This window comes from Tiliqua scincoides, chromosome 3 (assembly GCF_035046505.1).
Source record: "Tiliqua scincoides isolate rTilSci1 chromosome 3, rTilSci1.hap2, whole genome shotgun sequence".
In the NCBI taxonomy this organism is placed as follows: Eukaryota; Metazoa; Chordata; class Lepidosauria; order Squamata; family Scincidae; genus Tiliqua; species Tiliqua scincoides.
In genome coordinates, this window is record NC_089823.1 from 59,683,261 (window position 1) to 59,706,103 (window position 22,843).

The following is a 22,843-nucleotide window of genomic DNA, read 5'->3' on the forward strand; positions in this document are numbered from 1 at the left end:
GAATTCAGAAAGTGAGAAAAGTGAAGGAGCTGATCCTTAGGGTGCAATTACTCACTCTGGGAAATGAATGCCAAATTAGTGGTTGTGTTGCTTTTCAGATACGTACTACCGTATTTTTTGCTCCATAAGATGCACTTTTCCCCCCAAAAAAGTGGGGGGAAAAGTGTGTGTGTCTTATGGAGTGAATACTGCAAAAAAAAAAAAAAACCTCCGCCCCCGGCCCGCCCCCTGCCCGCTCTGCTCTGCTCTGCTCGCCTTCCCAGGAAAGTGTGGGTGGGATAGCAGTCTTGCTGAGCAAGCCCTCCTGTCTACTCAGAAGTAAGTCTCAGAGTCACTGGGGCTCACTCCCAGGAAAGCGTGGGTGGGGTGGCAGTCTTGCTGAGCAAGCCCCTAGAGCAGGGGTGCTCATTATGTCGATTGAGAGCTACCAGTCGATCTCCAGGCGAAATGAGTCAATCGCAGGCTTCTCTCCCATCCAAGCATCCCTAGGAGTGAGCCCCTGGCAGGCTTGTGAGCCCAGGGAGGGAGCCTAGGGAGTGAGTCCAGGGAACACAGGGAGTGAGCACCTGACGGTTCTGTGTGGTTCTGTGTGCAAGGGGTTTTGCACTGGTCTTGCTGTGATGTCTATACAGAGATCTTCCCTCCCCCACACCTTTCCCCTGTTTTTGCACTGGTCTGTATAGAGATCTGCTTCCCCCCCCCCCCTTGTATTGGAATCCAGGAAGATCTGGTGAGGAGGTAGATGTGGTGTCAGCAGTGGCCCCTTTAAGGGTAAGGCCTGGGCATCCAGCAGAGTGTGCTGCACAGCTGCAGCCACTGGAAGGCAATAGGGCCCTCAGGGATATAAGGAGTACCAGAGGCAGAAAGGATTTTGAAGGAGTGCAGGTTGGAGGTAGGAGAGGAGACTGACTGGGTTTATTGAATTTGGAATCTGACTGTGGATTGTGACTGGACTTGGATACCCTGATGGATTTGACTGACCTACCTGGAACCTGACCTTGGACTGTAATTTGGCTTATTGGCTCTGGACTCTGATTTGGTAACTCTGATTGATGGGACTGATTTACTTGGCATCTGTGGACTGGAACTGGACTCACTTTTCCTTGCTGCACTGGTGAGTTGCACAAGGGGGACTGATCAGCCTTAAGTGGGCATGAGGCCCAGTGGTTTGGAATTTGGCAGACCATCATTGTAGCAGAAAGATAATGTGATCCCCTATTTGTGTGCACCTGCTTTTGTGAGCTTCATAAATTCTGACTCTAGTGATGAGGAGTTCTTGGGGTTTCCAGAAAACTAGAGTACTCAAATCTTTAAGTCTCTCCATTTGTTAATGACAGTGATAATGGTTCTTAATGCCACTGTTGACTGCTGTTCACTTTACATGGTTCAAATGTTGTTCTGTTATAGTTTATTAAATATTTTATTACACTATTTGGTTCAGAATATTTTTTTCCTTGTTTTCCTCCTCTAAAAACTAGGTGCGTCTTATGGTCAGGTGCGTCTTATGGAGCGAAAAATACGGTAGTTCTTTGCAAAAGTATAGCAGCAAGACAGAGCCTAGTAGCAGAAGTCACTCTGAAAGCATCTGTGATCACTTGCAAATCCTTGTGAGCAATTAATCAGGGTCGTTGAATACAACTTAAGAGCGTACAGTGGAGATGGAACAGCTGAGAATAAGAAGCTTCAATTGACCAAAATCATGATTGTTACTCACTTCAAAGCATTTGCATTATATCATTTCATCACATCCATTCTTTAGAAGTCTATGTGAAGTGTGAATGCTGGAAGGGATCATTACAATGAGCTGCAACAGAAGGAAAAGAAGTAGTTAACACAACTGATTGCAATGTTGAGGTAACTGGTAATAGCTAAGCAGTTTCCTTTTTCTGCAGGGTCTGTGTTGCTCATCATGAGCACCAGTCAAGATTTTGAATTTCAGCACTTTGCTCATGTTAGGAGGTTTGCTAACATGCAACATTCTGGTTTGTGATGCCGGAGCCAGACAAAGCTGTTGGGTGGAACTTCACAGTTCTTCAAAGCAGATCATTGAACATAAATGAAACACTTGTAGAAATAAAAAAAAATTGCCAGTCCATTTAAAAGTCTGGGAAGAGGCCTAGTTGATCTTCTCAGAGAGGGGATTCCAGTGTTTTGGTGCCATCACAGAAAAGGCCTAATCTCCTAATTATTCTCTTGAGAATCTCTTGGGAAAATGTGATAGCAGGTACTCTGAAGCTGACCTGAAAGTTTGGGCAAGCGTATATGGGAGAAGGTGGTCCTTAAAGTTCTCAGTAACCTTACATTGCCTAGAGAGGCATATCTGGAGAATAAGTACTTCTTGCCCCTGGATCTTCTACTCCTCACAGATACATGTGCTGTCTTTCTGGATCAGAGAAAGAAGGCTAGACTTGTTGAATTGAAGCCAGTGAGAATTTGGTATAAGAATCACAAGGTTCAAGACACTGGGTCTGGGATGGCTTATAAGGCTTAGAATACGCAAGAGAACGGAGACTCTGTGAAAACATTATGGAATAATAATAATAATAATACTACACAGTATTTATATACTGCCTTTCTTGGTCTTTATTCAAGACTTTATTCAAGGCGGTTTACACAGGCAGGCTTATTAAATCCACGCAGGGATTTTTACAAATTGAAAGAAGGTTCTCTCTTTCAAGAACCACTACATATTCAAGATGTTACACTCCGATCTGGTTTAACATTCTGGCCTCCATCCTCCCACGCTCCGAGCAGATGGAACAGCTCAGCTGCAGCTTGATGGTGCCGGTGGCCTCGAACTGGCGACCTTGTGGATGTTAATCTTCAGGCAAATGGAGGCTCTACCCTCTAGACCAGACCTCCTGCCAGGAAGATAAATGGAAATGGAAGCTAGGGTGGCAAAGGCTTCGTCATGAGCCTGGGTTGAGGGTATCTTTGGGTGTCTAGACTACTGAACTAGGGAGTAATCAGCACCACAGAGGTAGGCAGGGGTAAAAGTCAGGCCTATATGCCCATGAGTTCCTGATTGGGATGCAAACATCTTGGATGATCACAATAGGTAGCTGCTAGTGAAAGCAGTTCAGCACTCCGAAGATATACCCAGTCAGAGACAGCTCTCTGGGGCTTCTCTGGCTATTGAGCTATAATGATCTGCTTTCTTCCGCCAGGAGGATCTCCATTGGGGGTAAGGGAGGCCACAGAGCAAATACATTACATCACACAGCCATTTTCCATTTTCTCTTGCAATTTAAGCTGGCATTTTGCTCACTCTAATTCAAATGCTGATCTGAGAATGTCATTTGCAGAAAGGATTTGCTCTTTGCTTAGCTGGCATTAAGCCAATGTGGATTTCATATTAAGATTTCAACTTGACACTTGTGTAAAGCCTGCCACAGCAATGAAATGAAGCCTTTTGATGTCACTCATAAATTCTTATGAAGGATCTGACACCTTGTTCTGCAGTCCTGTGGAGGAAATTTCCATTAGGGCACCACCACAGAATATTGCTCTCAGCAGGAAATTGTGCAAGGGAAGGAGAAGAGGGAAAGACACCCAACATTCTGATTTGCAGTTGACATAAAAGAGTATTGAAATCGGCACCTTGTTCGGAAACTCACTGTGTGAAAAGAATGATCTTATACCTGCAAAAACGGGTAGAATGAAAATATCCCTGCCTCTTTGCATCTACAACTTGCACTCTGAAGGCAACAGGAGAGCCATTCATTGAATGGCCCTTCTGCCTCCCTTCCAGGCCAGAACACCATTGGCAACAAGAATGGGCCACCACTGCTGGAACTGCAGTTGGTAATGCCAAATATCTTCTAAGCTTATTATCACTCTTTGTTGTTCTCTGCTGGTTAACTTTCCAGTGTAATGAACTGTGTGATGTGCTGAAGATTTTCTAATCTACCTGCAACCACTTCCAGAGGGGTAGCTATGTTACCTGTCAGTTATAGCAAAAACAACACAAAAAAGGAGGGAAAAATGGCCTGTAGAGCCAAGGGACTATGAAAAGCAGGAGATACAATTTGTGATCATTATTGTGAAGCTTAACATGCAAGATAAGTGCAGTGATGAAGCATGACATCTGGAACTGGAGGTAATGCATGTTACTGACTATATATTAATTAGCATTAATCAGTGACTTGCACTCGGGGAGGCAAGGAAGGCAGAGCCTCACCTAACCCAGCAAGTTAAAAAAAAAAAAGAACCCAAGACTAGTTTTTTAAAAATGCCCTTTTTGCCTTTTCCCAGCTGCTCCTCTCTGCTCCAGCACACAGTTCATTTAAAGCAGCACACGCTCAAACATGGAGGGGACAAAGAGAACTGCCAATCAGCTCAGATGCTGAGAGTGAGGGAGAGTGAGTGTGTATTGCCTCCTCCGGCCTTGCCCTCACCACACATCACCGGAATCAATCAATCGGTCAAACAACAAACCCATGTAGCATAACACACATTGTATAACACATTTAGGGCGCAATCCTAACTGGCAATTATGCCGGCATAGGTGGCCCTGGAGGGTCGCAAACGTGCTGGAAAGCACATTTGTGCCTCTGTGAGTGGGAGCTACATCGGTGCATTCAGATGCGCCAACACGCGGACGGAGGCAGAAGCCTCCCCTGCAGCTCCTGCACTGCCGCTTGTGTTGGCATGAGTGCACCAACACAAGCGGCAAAGGTGGGCGTGGGGGCATGGCAAGGGGGCGAGAGGGGGCATTACTGGGTGGAGGGATGGCGGACCTGGGGGTGGGTGCGCAGGGAGCCAGGGGTGGAGCTGGGACCCGGCGGTTATGCGGGATCCCAACCCCCGTCCCCGGGGCAAGCGGAGCAGCTTCAAGCCGCTCCGCACTCCTCGGACTTGCGCCACCTCTGGAGATGGTGCAGGTCTGAGGAGACCCATAGGGGCATGCAGCTGTTACCCACAGGTAAGGGGAAGAACTTCCCCTTACCTGTGGCTGAGCCACTGCTCGCTGCAAACCCGCATTGGATGCAGCGCAAGGCTCCTGGCTTGCCTGCTCCAGCGTGGGTTTGGATTGCGCCCTTAGTGTTACATGTTAACACGTGTATTGCTAAGGTCCAAATCCTAACCAACTTTCCTGCACTGACACAACTGCGCCAATGGAGCATGTGCTGCATCCTGCAGTGCGGTGACAGTTACGGAGGCCTCCTCAAGGTAAGGAAATATTTGTTCCCTTACCTCAGAGTTGCATTGCCTCACTGCTGGAAAGTTGGTTAGGATTTTGCTCTAAATTAATTAACACAAGTAGTGTTACATCTACTAATAGACATTTATATACTCACAGTAGACCAACTTGTTCTCCAGATGTGCAGTATATTTAGTAACCATTTGTTCAGCTTTAAGATTGTGTGTGTTTTAGTAGCCCCTTTCATGACTTTGATGCACAATATGTATGCATGACTTATTCTGGTTACATAAGCTTGCATAAATTTGCATGCATGGATCTGTAAATCTATGCTTGTTCATGCCATATATCCAGTATAAGCAAATAAATACAAGCTCGTTTCCTCCCATCTTGTAGAAGCTTTTAATCTTAATAATAACTGAAATGCCCAGCGGCCCTGAATTTCCTGCCTCCAACTCCAACCCTACTCACATTGCTAATTCACTTAACACATTCATAAGGAAGGTCAAAGTTACATGTTAGCTTTTTGTCTCTGCGAAAGTTTTCTAAAACTTGTTCAGGATTCATGGCTCTCATTAAGGATCTGTTTGGATGGCCTTAACTGCTGAAAACCTCTCAAAAGTCTATACCAAACACATACATTATGTGTAATTTAAAATGTGATCTTATCAAGAAAATGATCAAAGTGGGCAAATGGTCCCAATGAAACAAACTACAGACACAGAAGAGCCTCTGTTGATGTTGTTGCATAGTTATTCAAGCATGTGATCCCTGCTGAGTGCTCCTGAGCTGGTTTTGCCTTGAGCATTATAAGGCAGTGCAGTGTAAAAAGTTAATCATGAAAGCCCAGCTCTTTTCCATTTGCACATTAACTTCCTTGTAAAGTGATTTGGACATAGCCCTGGACAAGCTGGCTTCCTCTGCAATAGATAACCTTGACCTGCAATCTTAAATATAGGTGAGAATTTATAGGAAATTAATATATTAAAGATTTTTTTTTTAAACCCTCTGAACAAGTCAATCCTGAGCTGACCTGAGCACAGGGCTGCCGCAACACCAAAATGGCTTCCATGGCATCCATTGCGCAACCAGGCAGCCTGCAGTGGTGCCTTGGGAGAAGGGGACTTTCGTCCCCTTTTCCTGAGTAAGGGAAATAGCCCCACAATGGGGCTACTCAATTCTGTGGTGGCTCTTGAGCCAGTGTAGAATCAACGAGTCCCGTGTCAGACTGCATGGCCTGACATGGGGCTCAGGAACTGGTGGAGCCAAGCTCTCCTCCAACCCTGCTCCAGCCCTCCTCCCGCCCCGCTCCCTCCCCTCCCGACACTCCGGAACACCTCCTCCCCACCTCCCCCCACACCCTCTCTCACCTCTGTGCTGCCTGGTGGTCTGGTCGACCGCCGGGTGGCAAAATGTGGGTTCATGCTGGATTAGCTCTGGCACTGAGCCTGGGGCAAGGACAGTGCACACTGGCAGTGAGCTGGTGTGCACTGATCAGGATCGGGCCCTTAATCCGGAACAAATGAGTTTGGAGTGTATACATTTGGTCTAAGAACTATCATTCAAATCAGCAAAGAAATCTCTGCAGAAATTCATTTGGAATTCCGGTAGTGGAAATGCAAATAGCATGTTATAGTTATGACTAAATAAGGAGATCCATATTTAGCCATTTTGAGTTGCGACAAATGAATAGCTCTTTCAAAGCAAAAACATCCTTGAACGGAAATTTTATGGAATGTTCTGGACCACAAAGAACAGACTTTTGGAGTAATTTACAAGTGTCTTTTCTGACCAGTTAGGAGTGAAGTCTTATTGTGGTAATACTTACACTCAATATAATGAGAGCCCACCATTCTTCATGCCAGATGCTAAAATGAGAAACAGCCTTCCTCAGGATGTGAAATATGATACTATGAATACATTTTAAGCTGGATAACACATGTGCATTTAAAACGTATAAACCTTTGTTATCCAGCTTTATTTCAGAAATGTGCAATCTAAGAAATATTCTTTTCCTATTTGTTTCCGGTCTCAACTAAAGGTGTTGGTATTGACCTTTAAAGCTCTTCATGGTTTGGGTCCAGGTTATCTGAGGAACTGCCTTCTCCCATACATCCTGGCCTGCCCTCTTAGGTCATCTAGGGAGCTCTCCTTCAAGTGCTGCCTCTGTCCCAAGTAAGAGGGATGGTGGCAAGGGGGTAAGCCTGCAGAGGTGCTGCAGCTATGGAATTCCCTTCTGGGGGAATTAAGAACAACTCCTTCCCTCATGGCTTTCCGGCAAGGGCTCACGACATACTTGTTGTCTGGTGTTCGGGTGCTGGGACAATGTCTGCCCTCTGTGCCTCTGTAATAGTGCTGTGGCTTGACTGCTTCTTTCTGAACCAAATAGTTATTCCCCCCTAATGACTCTATGGTGTTTTTTTGGTGTGTGTGTGTGTGTGTGTGTGTGTGTGTGTGTGTGTGTGTGTGTGAGAGAGAGAGAGAGAGAGAGAGAGAGATACAGTGGTACCTCGCATAACGAATGCCTTGCGCAGCAAAAAACTCGCAGAACGAAAGCGTTTTGCGAAGTTTGGTAACTCGCACAACGAATTTTTATGACCCGTGCTTCGAAGATGGATTTTTTTTTGTTTTGCTTTGGTTTGTTTTAAGGGGAAGATCTTCATGTCAGTTTATGATCCCGTTCATCCTAGTAAGGGGAGGATCTTCATGTCAGTTTATGATCCCGTCCACCCTAGTAAGGGGAGGATCTTCATGTCAGTTTATGTAAGTAAGTCCCATTGTGCTTGCTCCCAGGAAAGTGTGCACAGGATTACAGCCTTCAAGCTCCCCACTCAGCATGCCCCCGTTTTTGAAATCCTCAGTACAGTATGTATGCCTTTAAAGAGCACTTAATAAACACTTTGTAAACCAAATTTGACTTTGTTCTGACTTTTCTTGCCCATAGGAACGCATTAATTAAATTTCAATGCATTCCTATGGGAAAACGCGCTTCGCAAAATGAAAAACTCGCATAACGAAAGGACTCGCGGAATGAATTAATTTCGTTATGCGAGGCACCGCTGTATTTTACTTATTGTTTTTATACATTGTACATTTTACTGGGGAACTTTATAAGCCATCTTGGGCATTTGCTTCAGCATGGGAAATAAACAAACTCAGGGCCTGATCCTCACCCCCTGGCTAGGCTGGTGCAAGTGCCTTGTGCTGGCCCGGGGGTGTCGCAAACATGTTGTAAGTCATGCCTGTGACTATTCAGGAGGCAGTGGGCTGGTGCACAGGCATGTGCCACCCTCCGGAGGCCAAACATGGCCTCTGTGGCACCAGAGGAAGGTAGGTTCACACCACTGGTGGGTGTTTGAGGAGGGCATGGGGAAGGAAGAATGGGAGATTAATGGGGTGGGGGGAGGGTGCGTGGTGGGCAGGCTGGTTGGCAGACCAGCCTGGAAGATGGGTGGTACCAGAATCCAGCACTTAAGACGGATCCTAACCCTCCTCTGGAGCAGCCCAGCCTTACACCGGCCTGCTTGGATCTGTGCCACTTATTTCAGTGGCGCAGATCTGAGTAACCCCATTGGAGCAGCTGCCAAGTAACACGGGATAAAGGGAAATGATTCCCCTTACTCTGAGTTGTACCGCAGCCAGCCCCAACCCTGTACTAGATACAGTGCAGGCCAGCTGGGCTCCTGTTCCAGAGCAAGTTAGGTTTAGGCTGCCCCCAACATAGAACCACAACCATGAAAAGGGACTGAAGCACAGTGAGGCCAAACCTCCAATTATGAGATGGGCCACTCACTCACTGGCCACCTCACAATACAGCACTGCAATCCAGAAGGCAAGATGTCTCAAGTCACCTCTCTATGGGGTTTGCATAGCAAGCAATAGCTTCAGAAGTCTTAAGCAACTGAGCCAAGGCACCAAGCACAAGAAGAGGCTCACACTTGTCAGAAAACGTCTTTAAAACATTTCTTTCATCTTTAAAAAACACACTAAAATTACAGAGAGCTTATAAAAGCAGACATGGCTTCAGATCAAATAGCCAAAACCACAAACAACTACCAAGCAACAGTAGTGTAGAAAAAAAAGACAGTTTCCCATCCTTACCTCCAGCTCTTGTTCAACAATTGTGGGTTGAATATCACACATTGAATCGCTGATGTGTGAAACTATTAGAAAAGCTAAAATGCAATTGGTTAAGCTCTATATATGTTGAGGATGTCTGATTTTACAGCCATGCTATGAATAATGGTGGCACACGCATGGCTGATTCTGCAGACTTGGTGAACTGATTCAATTCTGAAATGGGTCTTTTGCTGGGAGTTGATTTCATGTCATCCCAACTGCTTAGCAGAAGGGCACCAAAAGAAGGACTGAACATATTGCACTGTCCCAATGGACCCGATTGCAATGATGGCGCAAGGTGCTTTCAAATATGTACCGATCTCCTTGAGAGGAGCTTTCCCTGAACTTCTCTTTGCAACTTTAAGCAATGAACTAGGAACAGAAGCATATTTGGAGAGATTTCTTGTTATTATTTCAGCCTATGAAAAATACAGAATCATAAATAAGGAATATTTCCGTATAGTACTTTTCATGAAGTTTTCATTTGACAGTAAATATTTTCATCTTACCTAATCATATCACTTCTTATAGGTTTAAGCTGTAAGAGGGGAGATTTTGGTTGCATCTCAGGAAAAATTTCTTAATGGTAAGAGCAGTTCAGTAATGGAACCAACTACCATCAATGGAAGTGGAACAAAAACTCAACAGGTACCTTTTGGAGATGCTCTAGAGGGGGTCTTGAAGACCCATTCCAACTCTATGATTCTTATACAGGTAGTCCCCAACATACTTCCAGGTTCCATTCCTATTAATCATAACAGCACTATCATTCAGCTGAGGAAGCACAAGTCTGGATAGACTGTACCTGTGTGAGTGCAGAAATTGTAAGCTGGGACATCTGTAAGTTGGATGTCCATAACTTGGGCACTACCTGTATATTAAAGTACTAAGTATAAGAATGTTACCACTTTGATATATTGACAACCCAGGTACAACCCAGGTACAAATCAAATGGGTTACAAGCCATGATGTGTATGTGCAACCTCCTGATTTTAGAAATGGGCTATGACAGATGCAATGGAGGGCACCAGGATGCAGGTCTTTGTTATCTGGTGTGCTCCCTGAGGCATTTGGTGGGCCGCTGTGAGATACAGGAAGCTGGACTAGATGGGCCTATGGCCTGATCCAGTGGGGCTGTTCTTATGTTCTTATGTACCATTTTAGAATTACCAATAAAAATCTGCATGTTGATGAAAAGTATGCAGGCTACGATCCTATGCACTTTCCAGGGAGTAAGACCCATGAATACAGTGGGACTTGCTTTCAGGTAGCCATGCATAAGACTACACTGACAGTTGATATTTGATATCTGATTTCACCTGGGTGTGGGGCACCCACAGAAGAAACATTAGGCAACTTCATATGGGAAAAGATCGTCCTTCAAGTGGAGGGTCCCAAACTGTGGAACCCAAACAATTTATAGCTTCCAAGATTTACATGTAAACAGATTAGGTGGGCTAAGAGCTGGTTTTAGCAGTGTAGCATTATCTCCATCAGCGTAGGAACATCACAGACATCCGTGAGACTGGCCATGTGAGAGACTAAAAGATATGAAATAGAAGAAAATGTAGGTGATAACATCATTTCTCACTGAGACACAACAATCCCCTCGCAAGTACTTAGTCCTCAAAACTATCTGTTGCAGCTGGTACCTATTACTCATGACCACTTGCCTTCTCATTCTGGTGGCACTCAGTTCTAGTGCTGCTTTTCATCCTATTTAGGACCTGATCCTATCCAACTTTTCAGCACTGATGCAGTCCCAAGGTAAGTTGACAAATGTTCCCTTATCTTGAGGAGGCCTCTGTGAGTGCCCCCCCACAGCAAGATACATCCCATTGACATGGCTACATTAGCATTGGAAAATTAGATAGAATTGGGCCCTTTGAATGTGCTTAAAACAGCAGTCAGGAATTGGTAATGGGCAGGATGACAGCGAATAGATGGCAGTGCAGCAAGCTCACAGACAGGTAGCTATTCTCAACATAGGATCCCATGATAATAGGATCAGCCTGTCCCTTGCAACTACCTTTAGCAGACTCAGGCCCAGAGTGTTTAGAATTAGTCTGTAAGTAAAACAAAGAAAAACATAAACCCCAAACTAATTCAACTGCAATGAATATTGTATGAATAAGAATAGGACTACTTGACTGCAAAGGAAATTGCACAGTAGTACAGAGGGTGCCTGGAAAGACATCTGGAAAGAATGACTGCGCAAAGCATTGCATTTCTTGACAGTGTATCTCATTGTATGGATCATAATGTAAGTTCCTAGGAAAGGGTTTGTAATGAGGTGGAATTTGAATGGTGTTCACCTGCTTCACAAGTCAGAGATGTGTGTTCTGGAATGCCTTTTTTTCTGTGGTGGTGATGCAGGTGGTCTGAGCAGAACACTATGAGGGGGATGGTGGGCAGAGCTGCAACTAGGACCTGAGGGGCACCTGCCATGAGCCCTGTGCCAAGAGGGGGCACATGGCTGCCCCCAGGAGGCGCTGCTGGCGTTCCTTCTCCCATGTAAGTTCCCATCCTCCTCAGGAGAAGGAATGGGGTGCACGAAGCAGCTGTAGCAACCACCCCCTCCACCAGGGAGAACCCAGTAGTGATGTCACAATGTCACATGGCACCGTGATGTCACTGTCCCAGCTGCTGGGGAAATTGTTATGGCTCTGATTGTGAATACAAGGCACAAGCCTTCTTGGGGATGTAATGGAAATGCACAAGATCCCTCGAGAAGATAGGGTGTGGTGTCAACAGTGGCCCCTTGCTCTGGCAGGCAAGCATAGGGTTAATCCCAGGGCTCTAACTAGCAGTGGGGATGCTGCACAGCTGCAGCCACTAGAGGCAACCAGGTTATTAAGGGATAAAAGCTGCACCTGATGGAGGGAGAGTTTGGTGGGTAGCAGAAGGAGGAAAGCTGGGTGGGATGAACTGATAAACTACTGATGGGTGAATGGACTTTGGAGACTGTTGGAGATCGGTGTGTGGCTGCCACGCCCAAGGCCTGCTGATGACCATGGTGTTGCTGTAGTGGCTGGAGAAGCTGCTGGCAGGAGGAAGGAGGACCTCTGCAGGTTGAACAGGTGAGCTACCCTAGTAGTGGGGTGCTGCAGGGCAGAACTAGGGTCATTGTTAGGGAAAGAAGGGGAACTAAGGGGAGCTAATTAGCTTAAAGTGGGCATAATCTCTAAGTGAAGCTTGGATTGGGAATTGGGGAAAAAGGGGGGATCAGAGTTGAACAATTAAGGATGCAATCCTAACTATTAGTTAGGCTGGTGCAAGTCCATACAACTCTTCCCCTTCTTCCTGGGTAAGCCGCCACAGCCCCAATGGGTCTCCTCAGACATGTGCCACCTCAGGAGGTGGCACAAGTCTGAGGAGAACAGAGTGACTTGAAACTACTCCATGCTGCTCAAGGAATGGGTTTGGGGTCTGGCATAACTGCTGGGTCTCAGCCCCACCTCTTGCTCCCCGGAACATCCTCCCTCCCCAGAATGCCTCCCTCCCACCTCCTTCCCAGTCCTCTGCGGCAGCCAAGCTCAGCCAACGCAACCTTCCCTCTCTGTTGGTGTGGAGGCTGGATGCAGCCTCTGTGGGCCAGTGCAAGACACTTGCACTGGCCGAGGAGGGTCACAAACATGCCATGAAGCTTGTTTGCACCTCCTTGTAAGTTGGCTGGGCTGGCACAGGAACATGTGCTGGCTCACAGAGGCTGCATCCACCCTCTGCGCTGACACAGGGAGGGAAGGTTGTGTTGGCCAAGCTCGGTCAATGCAGAGGTCTGGGGAGGGCAGAGAGGAGGTGTTCTGGAGATGGTGGGCAGAGGGCATTCTAGGGGCAGGTGGGTGGGGTGTAGGAGGCAGGGCTGGGACCTGCCAGTTATGCCGGATCCCAAACCCGTTCCCTGAGCAGTACGGAGCGGCTCCAAACCTCCCCATTCGCCTCAGAGAATTCTCATTCTTCTCCTCCAAGGAGACCCACTGAGGCTGTGGTGGCTTACCCGGAGGTAAGGGGAAGAGTTCCCCCATGCCTCCAGCTGATCCAATTCTGGCCCCAATATTGCGCTGGATACAGCATGGGCGTCCTGGCCTACCTGTTCCAGTGCAAGATAGGATTGCGCTGCTTGCAATAGAATTCTTGTTAACTTCCATTTATTTCAAAGTGGGCTTTGAGGTATAAGTCACTGCTAAATTGTACCCTTTAATAATAGTTAAAGTGCCCATAAAACACTGCTTCTAATAAAATGTTATCACTACTCATACAAACAGCAGAACATAGAAACACAAATTATCTGTCCAGTCAGATTATTGTTTGCTCTTCTAACCTTTTCCAGCATCTTAATTCCAGTCTATAATGTGAGACCCACTCTGAATTTTTTCAGCTATATACTGTACATCCCCTGAGGGTCATTGTTCACATATTTGTTCTCAAAATGCAAATATTCAGGGTCATTCACTGAAGGGCAGCGTGTTTAATACCAGGGTGAGTTGATTTAAAGCACCAAGAAAAAGGGCTGATTGTAATCATTATTTTAATGATTCCAACTCTCTAATGCATGTGTTTCCTTTGCAAGCGTAGATATTAATTGGATGCTATTAACAAATAATAATACTTAGTGTTTGTATAGCACTTTCAAGCATTCAAAAACAACAAAGAGACCTGTAGCACTGTAGGATTCATTTTGACCTGTAAACTGTTTTGTGAACATTTTTTGCTGAAAAGTGGTAGGCAAATATTATTATTAGAGTGCAAGAGTAGATAAACCTTAGAGAGTAAGAGCAGATAAACCAGTCTGCCTGGCTATGCTAACTCAATGAACTGAGTGGCTGTAGAATGAAATAGACAAGGTGGGTGATTATTCTTGGGTGATGCTAAATGCATGAAATAAGTACAGTAGCATACCTAGTCGAGGCTATGGGGGCATAGCACCCAGGGTTCCACCTTGAGTTCCACCCCAGAATGTCAAGTGGAGGGGTGTTTGGGGTGGCCCAGGCAAGATGACAGTGGCCACTCCTTCATGAGGAAGCCTCTTGACCCAGCTCCAAGCAGCTGCTTCTTTGTGCACCCCCTTCTGGTCCCCTGAAGAGGGGGTGGCTGCTAGGAACTGGAGCAAGCAGCTTCTTCCTCATGGGAGGAAATATATGGTGGGGAAGGGCAGATTGGGGCAGGGAGGTGGAGGAAAAGGGAGAGCAGAAGCAGTGGAAGAATGGATCCCTCAGCAAAGGCATATGCCAGATGCTATCCCCACTTCTTCAAACCTCCCCACCCCTTTCTTCACCTTGGACTTTCAAAGAGACTCATTGCAGAGTGGAGAGCTTATGGAGGGGTAAGGGGAAATAAATCAACTTTCCCCTCTGGAGCGTCCCACTTTGCCCGTCCCCGCACCGGCAAGGGGGGGAGGATAGGATCGGACCATTAAACAAATAAAAAGAAATGGATCTTTATCCAACAACAAAAAAGGTAAACTCTAAATGTCATTTTTACCAGAGCATGTTGTGATGGTTCTCAATTAACAACACTTATTAAAATGCTCAGATAAATACTGGTATATGACATTCAGGAGCAATGAATGCATACAGTCTTATGGTGATGGCTAGCAGCTAAAATGCTGGAGGTCAAAGCACATTGGCCCTGTGCTTTGTTTGTGAGAATCCCATCTTATTACCTCTTTTTGTTTTCCCATATTTTTTAACAGAGACAAGGACTCAGGGGAAAAGGCTCTTTCCGAGCCACTGTCTCCTGCCGAAATGATGATGCTCTGGAGCAGAGCTGGAGGTAGGAGAGTGTGAGAGTTCCTTTAGTCCTCAGAGGCCCACAGCAGACGTTGACATCAAATCTAACATGGCTATGCTGCCAAAGGTTTTTTGCGTTGGTGACATATGAGATGGATGCTGTGGTTTTAATGCACCCTGAGAGATTTTCTATGTGTATAAATCAAGTGAGTTTTATGTAATTATGCCTGAGGAAATGAAAATGGGGAGGCTTAAAAAAAATAGATACAAATTTAATCAAGCCAAGGACAAACTAACCTTTTCATTTCCAGCTTACCCAAGGGACTGATATAATTGCTTAATTGCAGTGATCAGGTCTTTGGGGACAGGATGCAGGAAGTGCCTTTGAAATTGCTGTTTGACATACATGCTTTTAATTGGAAATACACAAATGATCTCATAATTGCAGTACTGTTTAGGTTGGTTTTGTAAAAATTGGTTGAAGGCAATGTGAAGGTATGCTGGAAATTGAATAAAGATCAGTTTTATCTTTCTGTAGTGCTCATGTTATGATAATATCTTGATTTGCTTGCAGAAGACCTCAGAATGGCTTCTGTACCGAACCAAGTCATTTAACATATTGGATTATATTTATGATGCAATTTCATGAAGAAGTTCGTTCAAGGAGGGGGGTGATTTTCACCAATCTCCTCTTTCTACTAAAGGCCCGTCCTGTCATGGAGGGTCCCCCAACCCCCGAGAACAGATTTTCTGGGCACGTACAGAGCTGCAGAGGGAAGGGGAGTTGGCAAAAATCAACTTCCCGCCCCTTGAATAAATGGCAGTTGTTCTGTTCATGGACAACACCTTAGGACAGTGGTTCCCAAACTTTTTCAACTAGCGACTCCCTTGACCTACTGGGCCATTTGCCATGACTTTCCATGAGGGCTACAATCCTATACATAGTATAGGGCAGCAGGTTTTTCACATGGATTCCGTGACTCCCCTGGCTGATTTCCTTGGCTCCCCAGGGAGCCGTGGCTCACATTTTGGGAACCCACTGCCTTAGGATACAATCCACTGACTGAACTCGCCTTAGGATACAGCCCACTGCACATGAAAGCAAAAGAAATTTGAGCCTCATCAATTCACTGACAGGCAGGGGTATCAAAATTCCACAGCACATAGGAAGTTGCATGTGTGTGTTTATACATTCATAATGCAATAAACCCTAAATTCTGGAAGTACCTGGAAACAGAACATTTTTTTTCTTTTGGTGTGAGAAGTCTGCCTTGTAACGCTACTGCCAGCACTCCAGAACAGACCAAGCCAAAGCACAAATGGGAAAACACTGGGAGCAGCGCCTTCACTTTTTTGATGCAGCCTGGAATTGGGAGAGGGTAGATTTGTGATGGCAGCCAAGATCTGAAACTGGGACAAGTGATGCTCACAAAGGTCTACCTCTTTGGATGCTTTATCCCCAAAGAGGCTTTCTAGTGCCAATCAGAAGTATGGTTATAGAATGTAAGCTGCATATTTTAATGCAATCTTATGTACATTGCATAAAAATAATGACAAGCCATCATTAACAAAGTGGAACTTGTCATCACAAGAAATGCAGAAGCTCACATATAAAGAATGAACCTGCCTGAGTGTGTCAATATTCTGCACAACAAGAGGCTTTTTTATTTGGAAGTTAACCAAATAGCTCCCCCCCCCCACCAAAAAAAAAGCTATTCACACTTAATGGTCTTATCACATACAAAATCCCTCTTCTGAATTCACCCTTGATTAACAGCATAAAGTAAATCTTTTAAAACCATAAATAATTTTGTACCTGTTCTCTGAATGGTACGTGTGCTCCATTCCTATAGATTTCTACATTACACAAGGCTGGGTGTTAAGTCTAAGGAAGTTAACTGTTATATATTGCGAAGCACAAGTGAGAAAGTAGCACAGCTGTGACTGTGTAGGTAAACAGAAAAAAAAAATTATGTGCTTAGTGATCCCAATGGCAGCACCAGGGAATCGATGCCAGCCCAGAGAAGGAGGTTTATCCCTTTTCTCATTTGAAAGACTGCTGTAAGTTCTCAAAACATGATTGGGTCACCTACTGGAGTCAAACTAAAGACACTTTGGTTTTGTGTCTTATGCAAAGATTAACAGTACCTCAGAACAAACGCCCTTTTTAAACAATTCAAACTTCAATGCGTTAATCTTAAACACAATTAATTCGTGAACTTAAATGCCTGTAAATTGCCAGACTGTAAAAGCAAAATGTTGCATTTAACTCCAAGGTAGCCTTGCTTAAACCTCACCAATCTTGCTGAAAGGGAAAACAACATAATGGATGCGAAATGTTACCCAAGTGCTTAAGGCAGAAAGGAAAAATGTAGAATAAAACAGCATCCAGCTCAGCCTTTTCAGCAAATGTCATTCTTTTGTCATTCTACTCCTTCTGGTAGCCACGAAGAGATCTTTCTTCTCTGCTACCATTGCGTCTACTGAGGACCGTCCGGCAGAGTTGTTCCATGTGGTGCGGGGCCTCCTCCATCAGGCCCCTCCAGTAGACCAGGAGGAACACACGGTCAGCCGCTGTGACGTGTTTGCACAACATTTTGCAGATAAAATTGATCATATTCGTCACGACTTGGATGCCACATTGACAATGTCTGACGATGTCCCCGTGGCAACTGTGTTGTGGGATCTTTTCAGCTTGTACAGCCTGAGGATGTGGACAGACTCCTTTGGAGTGTGAGGCCATCTGCCTGCCTGCCTGCTTGACCCTTGCCCAGCTTGGCTGATAAGAGCTGCCTGGGGTGGACTGGCTGAGTGGACGGGGAGGGTGGTCAACTCTTCTTTGATGGAGGGGATGGTACCACGTGCTTTGAAACAGGCGGTGGTTCGCCCCCTCCTGAAGAGGCCCTCCCTGGATTCCACTGTATTAGACAACTACTGGCTAGTCTCCAACATCCCGTTTCTGGGCAAGGTAATTGAGCGGGTGGTGGCGTCTCAACACCAGAGGGTCTTGGATAAAGCGGATTATCTGGATCCTTTTCAATCTGATTTCAGGCCGGGCTTTGGGACCTACGCTGGGGACTGGACAGGGGGAGTGCGTCCCTGTTGATCCTGCTGGACCTCTCAGCAGCTTTTGATACCATCAACCATGGTATCCTTCTGGGCCGAGTTGGGAGCTGGAGGCACTGTTTTGCGGTGGTTCTGCTCCTACTTGGAGGATCGATCCCAGATGGTGGTACTGGGGGATGCCTGTTTGACACCCTGGCCCTTGAGGTGCAGGGTGCCACAGGGTTCAATTATGTCCCCATGCTATTTAACATCTACATGAAACCACTAGGAGAGATCATCTGGGGATTTGGAGTGGGGTGCCATCAATATGCTGATGACACCCAGCTCTATGTCTCCTTTCCTCCAGACTCCAGGGTGGCGGTTGAGGTCCTAGAGCACTGTCTGGAGACAGTGAGGATCTGGATGGGGGCTAACAAGCTGAAATTAAATCCGAATAAGACAGGCTCTCCTGGTTCGGAAATCCTCGATGCAGGTAATGGAGTATCGACTTGCACTGAATGGGGTTGCACTCCCCCTGAAGGAGCAGGTCCGCAGCTTGGGGGTCTACCTGGTCTTGTAGCTGCTCCTGGATTCCCAGGTGGCGGCTGTGGCTAGGGGGGCCTTCGCTCAGCTTTGGCTGGTGCGCCAGCTGTGGCCGTATTTGGATCGTGCAGACCTGGCCACGGTGAACCATGCCAAGGTAACATCGAGGTTAGATTATTGTAATGTGCTCTATGTGGGACTGCCCTTGAAGATGGTTCAGAAACTGCAACTAGTGCAGAATGTGGTGGCCCTTGTAGTTACTGGAGGTAGGCGGTTTGACTCTTATCAGTCCGCTTCTCCAGCGGCTGCATTGGCTGCCCATTCGTTTCCGGGCCCAATTCAAGTTGCTGGTTTTGACCTTTAAAGCCCTATACTGCTCTGGGCCAGGGTATCTTAGAGATCACCTACTCCCGTACAATCCAGCTCATCCTCTTAGGCCTTTTTACAAGTGCCGCTGCCTAGGAAGGTACGTGGGGCAGCGGCAAGAAATAGGGCCTTCTCAGTAGTGGCACCAACACTATGGAATTCCCTTCCCCTTGACTTAAGAACTGCTCCGTCTTGAAAGTCTGACTACTGTTTTTTATCTGTTAATATGCTTTTATCTGTTTATCTGATATATCTGTTTTGAAATTATGTTTTTCAATTTGCTTTAGCCTTCCTTGTAAGCTGCCTAGAGTCCCTCTGGGGAGAAAGGTGGGGTGGTGGTGGTGGTGGTAGTAGTAGTAATTCTTTGGGCTACAACTGAACTTTTCAACTTAAAAAAAAAATATTTACAAAATTTTTGACACTGACTCTGCCATATGCAAAAGTACTCCAGTGATATGAGTAAAGGGGGGCCTGATTCTGCTAGGTTTAGGGAATGTTGTGATCCGAGGCATTTTCAATGTTTAAAACTGTACATCAATCCTTATAAGAATCATGGACATTTTTCATCAGATGTGTGCCAAGTGGCTGCACTGCAACCCTATTCTCATGACTAGAGGTGGAGTTTTTTGGTGATAACAAAATAAAAACACACAATATTCTTTCTGAACTTCTCATTTTTGTTAAAAAATAAACAAAAAACCCCACAAACACCACCTTCAAAATCTGTGAAAAAATAAAACCTTTCTCTAAAACCTCTACATATTCTCTAACGCCTACTTCTACATGCACCCATGGCATGTAATGGCTGCATCTGCTGACATTATCATTTCTATCATTTACTTACCTAGTACACTTTTAAAGCAATTATAATTTATAAAAACACAACCTTGGAATAAAAACACATAACTTGTTTTCTGCACTTCTCATTTTTGTCCAAAAAACAAAATCTGTGAAAAAGTGAAACAGAAAAAGCACACTTCTACTCATGACATATCAATAGTGAGTGAAGAAACACATTGACACACATTCTGGGTATGTACATTGACTCTGGTGGAGACATTTACTTACAGAGCAACCCTACCTCCATCTATTTTGGGGATGGGCCATGGCTTTGCATGCAGAAGGTTATAGATTGAACAACTCCTGGCATTTCTGGCCAGCAAAGAATTTGTGCCAGAAATCTGAAGAGCCACTGCCAGTAGATGATACTTAGCTAAATGGAGCAGAGGCCTGAGCATAAGGCAGCTTCCTACATACCATGAGTACTGATTTCACCGGCATTCATAGTCGGGATGGGGCCTGTCACCATGGTCTCCCACTCTCCTTGGATATGTTATGAGAATATGGCTAGTGCCTCTTAAGTTGCATGTGACTCCTACTTTTCAGGAAGTTTCAGTAAATAAACAGGAAGCAATTTTTTTTAAACCCCTGACAAGACAAAGTTGGCCCCATCTGCTCATCTCTGTCATTCTTCTTGGCAGTTTACATGAGTCTAGAGGCACATGTTATAGCTGTCCAGTTAACATGAATTGCCACCAGAACATAGTCACACAGGCTTATAATTTGCATGGCTGCATCCATGAGACTGTTGAACATGGAGGATTTTAGATCATACAGACTGGCCCTATGATTCACTGTCCTCAGGATATTCTTGTTGGATCAGATTGTGAATGAACTTTTGTTCGGTATTTTGGGTCTAAGTGTTGCCTGCCTCTGCTCTTGCCTCTGCTCATTCCATAATATTTACTCAACTTGCATCTGACTAGAAGACGGCTGAAATCTCCAGTGAACTCTATTTCACAGGAAACTGACCTTGGGAAGGCTGCCATGAACTTCTAACTCTCAGAGGAGCATGACCATGAAACAATATTAAAGCATGTTTGTCTACTTACCAAATAGAATACAGTGCATAGAAAGTTGCTGCAATGTATCAACAGTGACGGTGACATCAATAGAAGCTTCCTTCCTGATGCTAGCACAGGGGTGTCAAACATACACCCTCCTTCATGTATCACCAGACTGCTAGCCACCTGGCAGAGCAGGTATGTCAGCACAGAGGAGTTAGAGGAGGGAGGAGTGGGGAGGGGAAGGGCCAAAAACTCTCTCTCTCTCCTTTAACCATTTTGTTTTTTGGAGGTGTGTCAGAAAGGGAGAGGATCGTAATTGAGGTTGATCTGCCATCCCCTCATGCCCTGAGTGGCGCAGACACTTATTTTATTGGAAGGGATGAGAAAGGCATACTGATGACCCAATCCTGTCCTATCCCCCTTGCTGGTGCAGCCACGCTGAAAAGGCGCATGCTGTATCCAGCTGGGGGTGCATAGTGGGAGGCTTCAGAGGGGAAAGGGATCCACTTACCTTTGAAAGCCTCCAGCTCCACAACTGGTCACCATGAAACTGCGCCAGCGCTTTCACTGCTGCAGATCTGAGGAGAGAAAGGGAGCGGAGAGGTTGGAGAAGAGAAGATCCAGCATGCTTCATCACTGCCAGATCCACCCCCTCTCGCAGCCTCCCTACCCCCATTCCTCTCCACTCCTCACTCAGTTGCCCCTGTCTATTCCACATTCCCCTCACCACCTCTCACCTCATGTGCTGGTTTACCTGCTCCAGCAGGTGGCCAGCACTTCAAGACACATGTGGGAAGGCTACAGTCTTCCCACAGGCAGTCTGGCACTTTGCCAGGAGGGTAGCCCCATAGAATTGGGCTGTGAGTATCCTGCACTCATTACTACAATGAGTATTACAATGTTAGTTCCACAGAAGAGAAGCAACAAAAGAGATCCCACATTCCATTTCCTCCAGCAAAGCAGAAAACAATGGGGTCAACAAATATACAACACCTGAAGCAGTTGGTGTGTCCATGATGCAGCTGGACTATTTTGGAAGATGTAAAATCCACGTGAGATCAATGACTGGAGTCAACTAGAAGAAACTGACAGAATCTCAACAACATTTAATTAAAGTCAGTCCCTTACTAAGGAAGAGCATGGAAACATTCTAAAAATATCACAACGGTTTATATCTGCCTCTGATTATAAATATGAGCTTGATGGTTATTCTTGTGTTGGTGACAACAAAATTTTTACCTTTAGATGACAACAGCTGGGAAAGAGCATGTCTGCCTATAAATTATAGAATATCTGGTAGGCCACACATATTTGTCAGATGAAATAATATAGGTGCCTCCCTTCTCTAGATGACTGGTGAGGACAACAGCTGCATTTCAAACCATGAAATACAAGCTATACCCTTCCATCTGTCATTATTTTTTTTAAGAATGCTGTCTTTGATCTTAGATCGAAATCTTGGCATCCAGTCACTAAGCACTGTAGACCCAAAATGACAAAACCAGTCAAAGACAGATTTATCCAGGTCAGGTCAATTCTCATAAGCCGTTGTATTCCAGTCTGCTTCAAAAGGGGGGGGGGGAGAAGAGGCATTTTGTGGGTGGGTGGTTGCCATAGTTTCCACCAATTATTATTCCCCTCTGAAGGAACCAGCTGTGGCTTTTCTTTTATTGTTTTGCCAGTAAAAGCAAATATGCCATTTAGTGAGGGCAGAGAGAGGACGAAGACACCCTGTATCTTGGATTATGATGTGGTTATTCCTCAGGTACTACACCAAAATATTTAGCCAAGTCAAAACTCTTCAAAACATGTACTGTGTACCTCAGAAACATTACATGGGCTTATGTGCTAGACATGACAGGCACAAATCTCTTTGCTTTCCTCACTCCATTCTTACTACCTGAAACCTAGAGTGGTATAGTGTTTAGAGTATCGGATGTGAACCAGAAGATGGGGCTTCTAATCCCCATTCAATCAACCACTATTTGTTTGGTGATTTTAGTGAACTGATTTAGTGTGATTGAGGGTTCTCCCACCAAACCATGTACCAC

The 22,843-nt window shown here is 45.4% G+C and overlaps 1 long non-coding RNA gene across 1 annotated transcript in view; it reads right to left on the reverse strand.

Annotated features, from left to right (window-relative positions):
* LOC136645404 (uncharacterized) overlaps positions 1 to 21,877 on the reverse strand; it is a 47,702-nt gene extending 25,825 nt beyond the window's left edge. Inside the window, exons 1-2 of the long non-coding RNA XR_010794125.1 lie at positions 21,786 to 21,877; positions 21,304 to 21,370 (exon numbers count right to left, since the gene is read on the reverse strand). This is a non-coding gene — a long non-coding RNA (uncharacterized lncRNA). The remainder of the gene's footprint in view (positions 1 to 21,303; positions 21,371 to 21,785) is intronic.
* Positions 21,878 to 22,843: the final 966 nt, after the last annotated feature.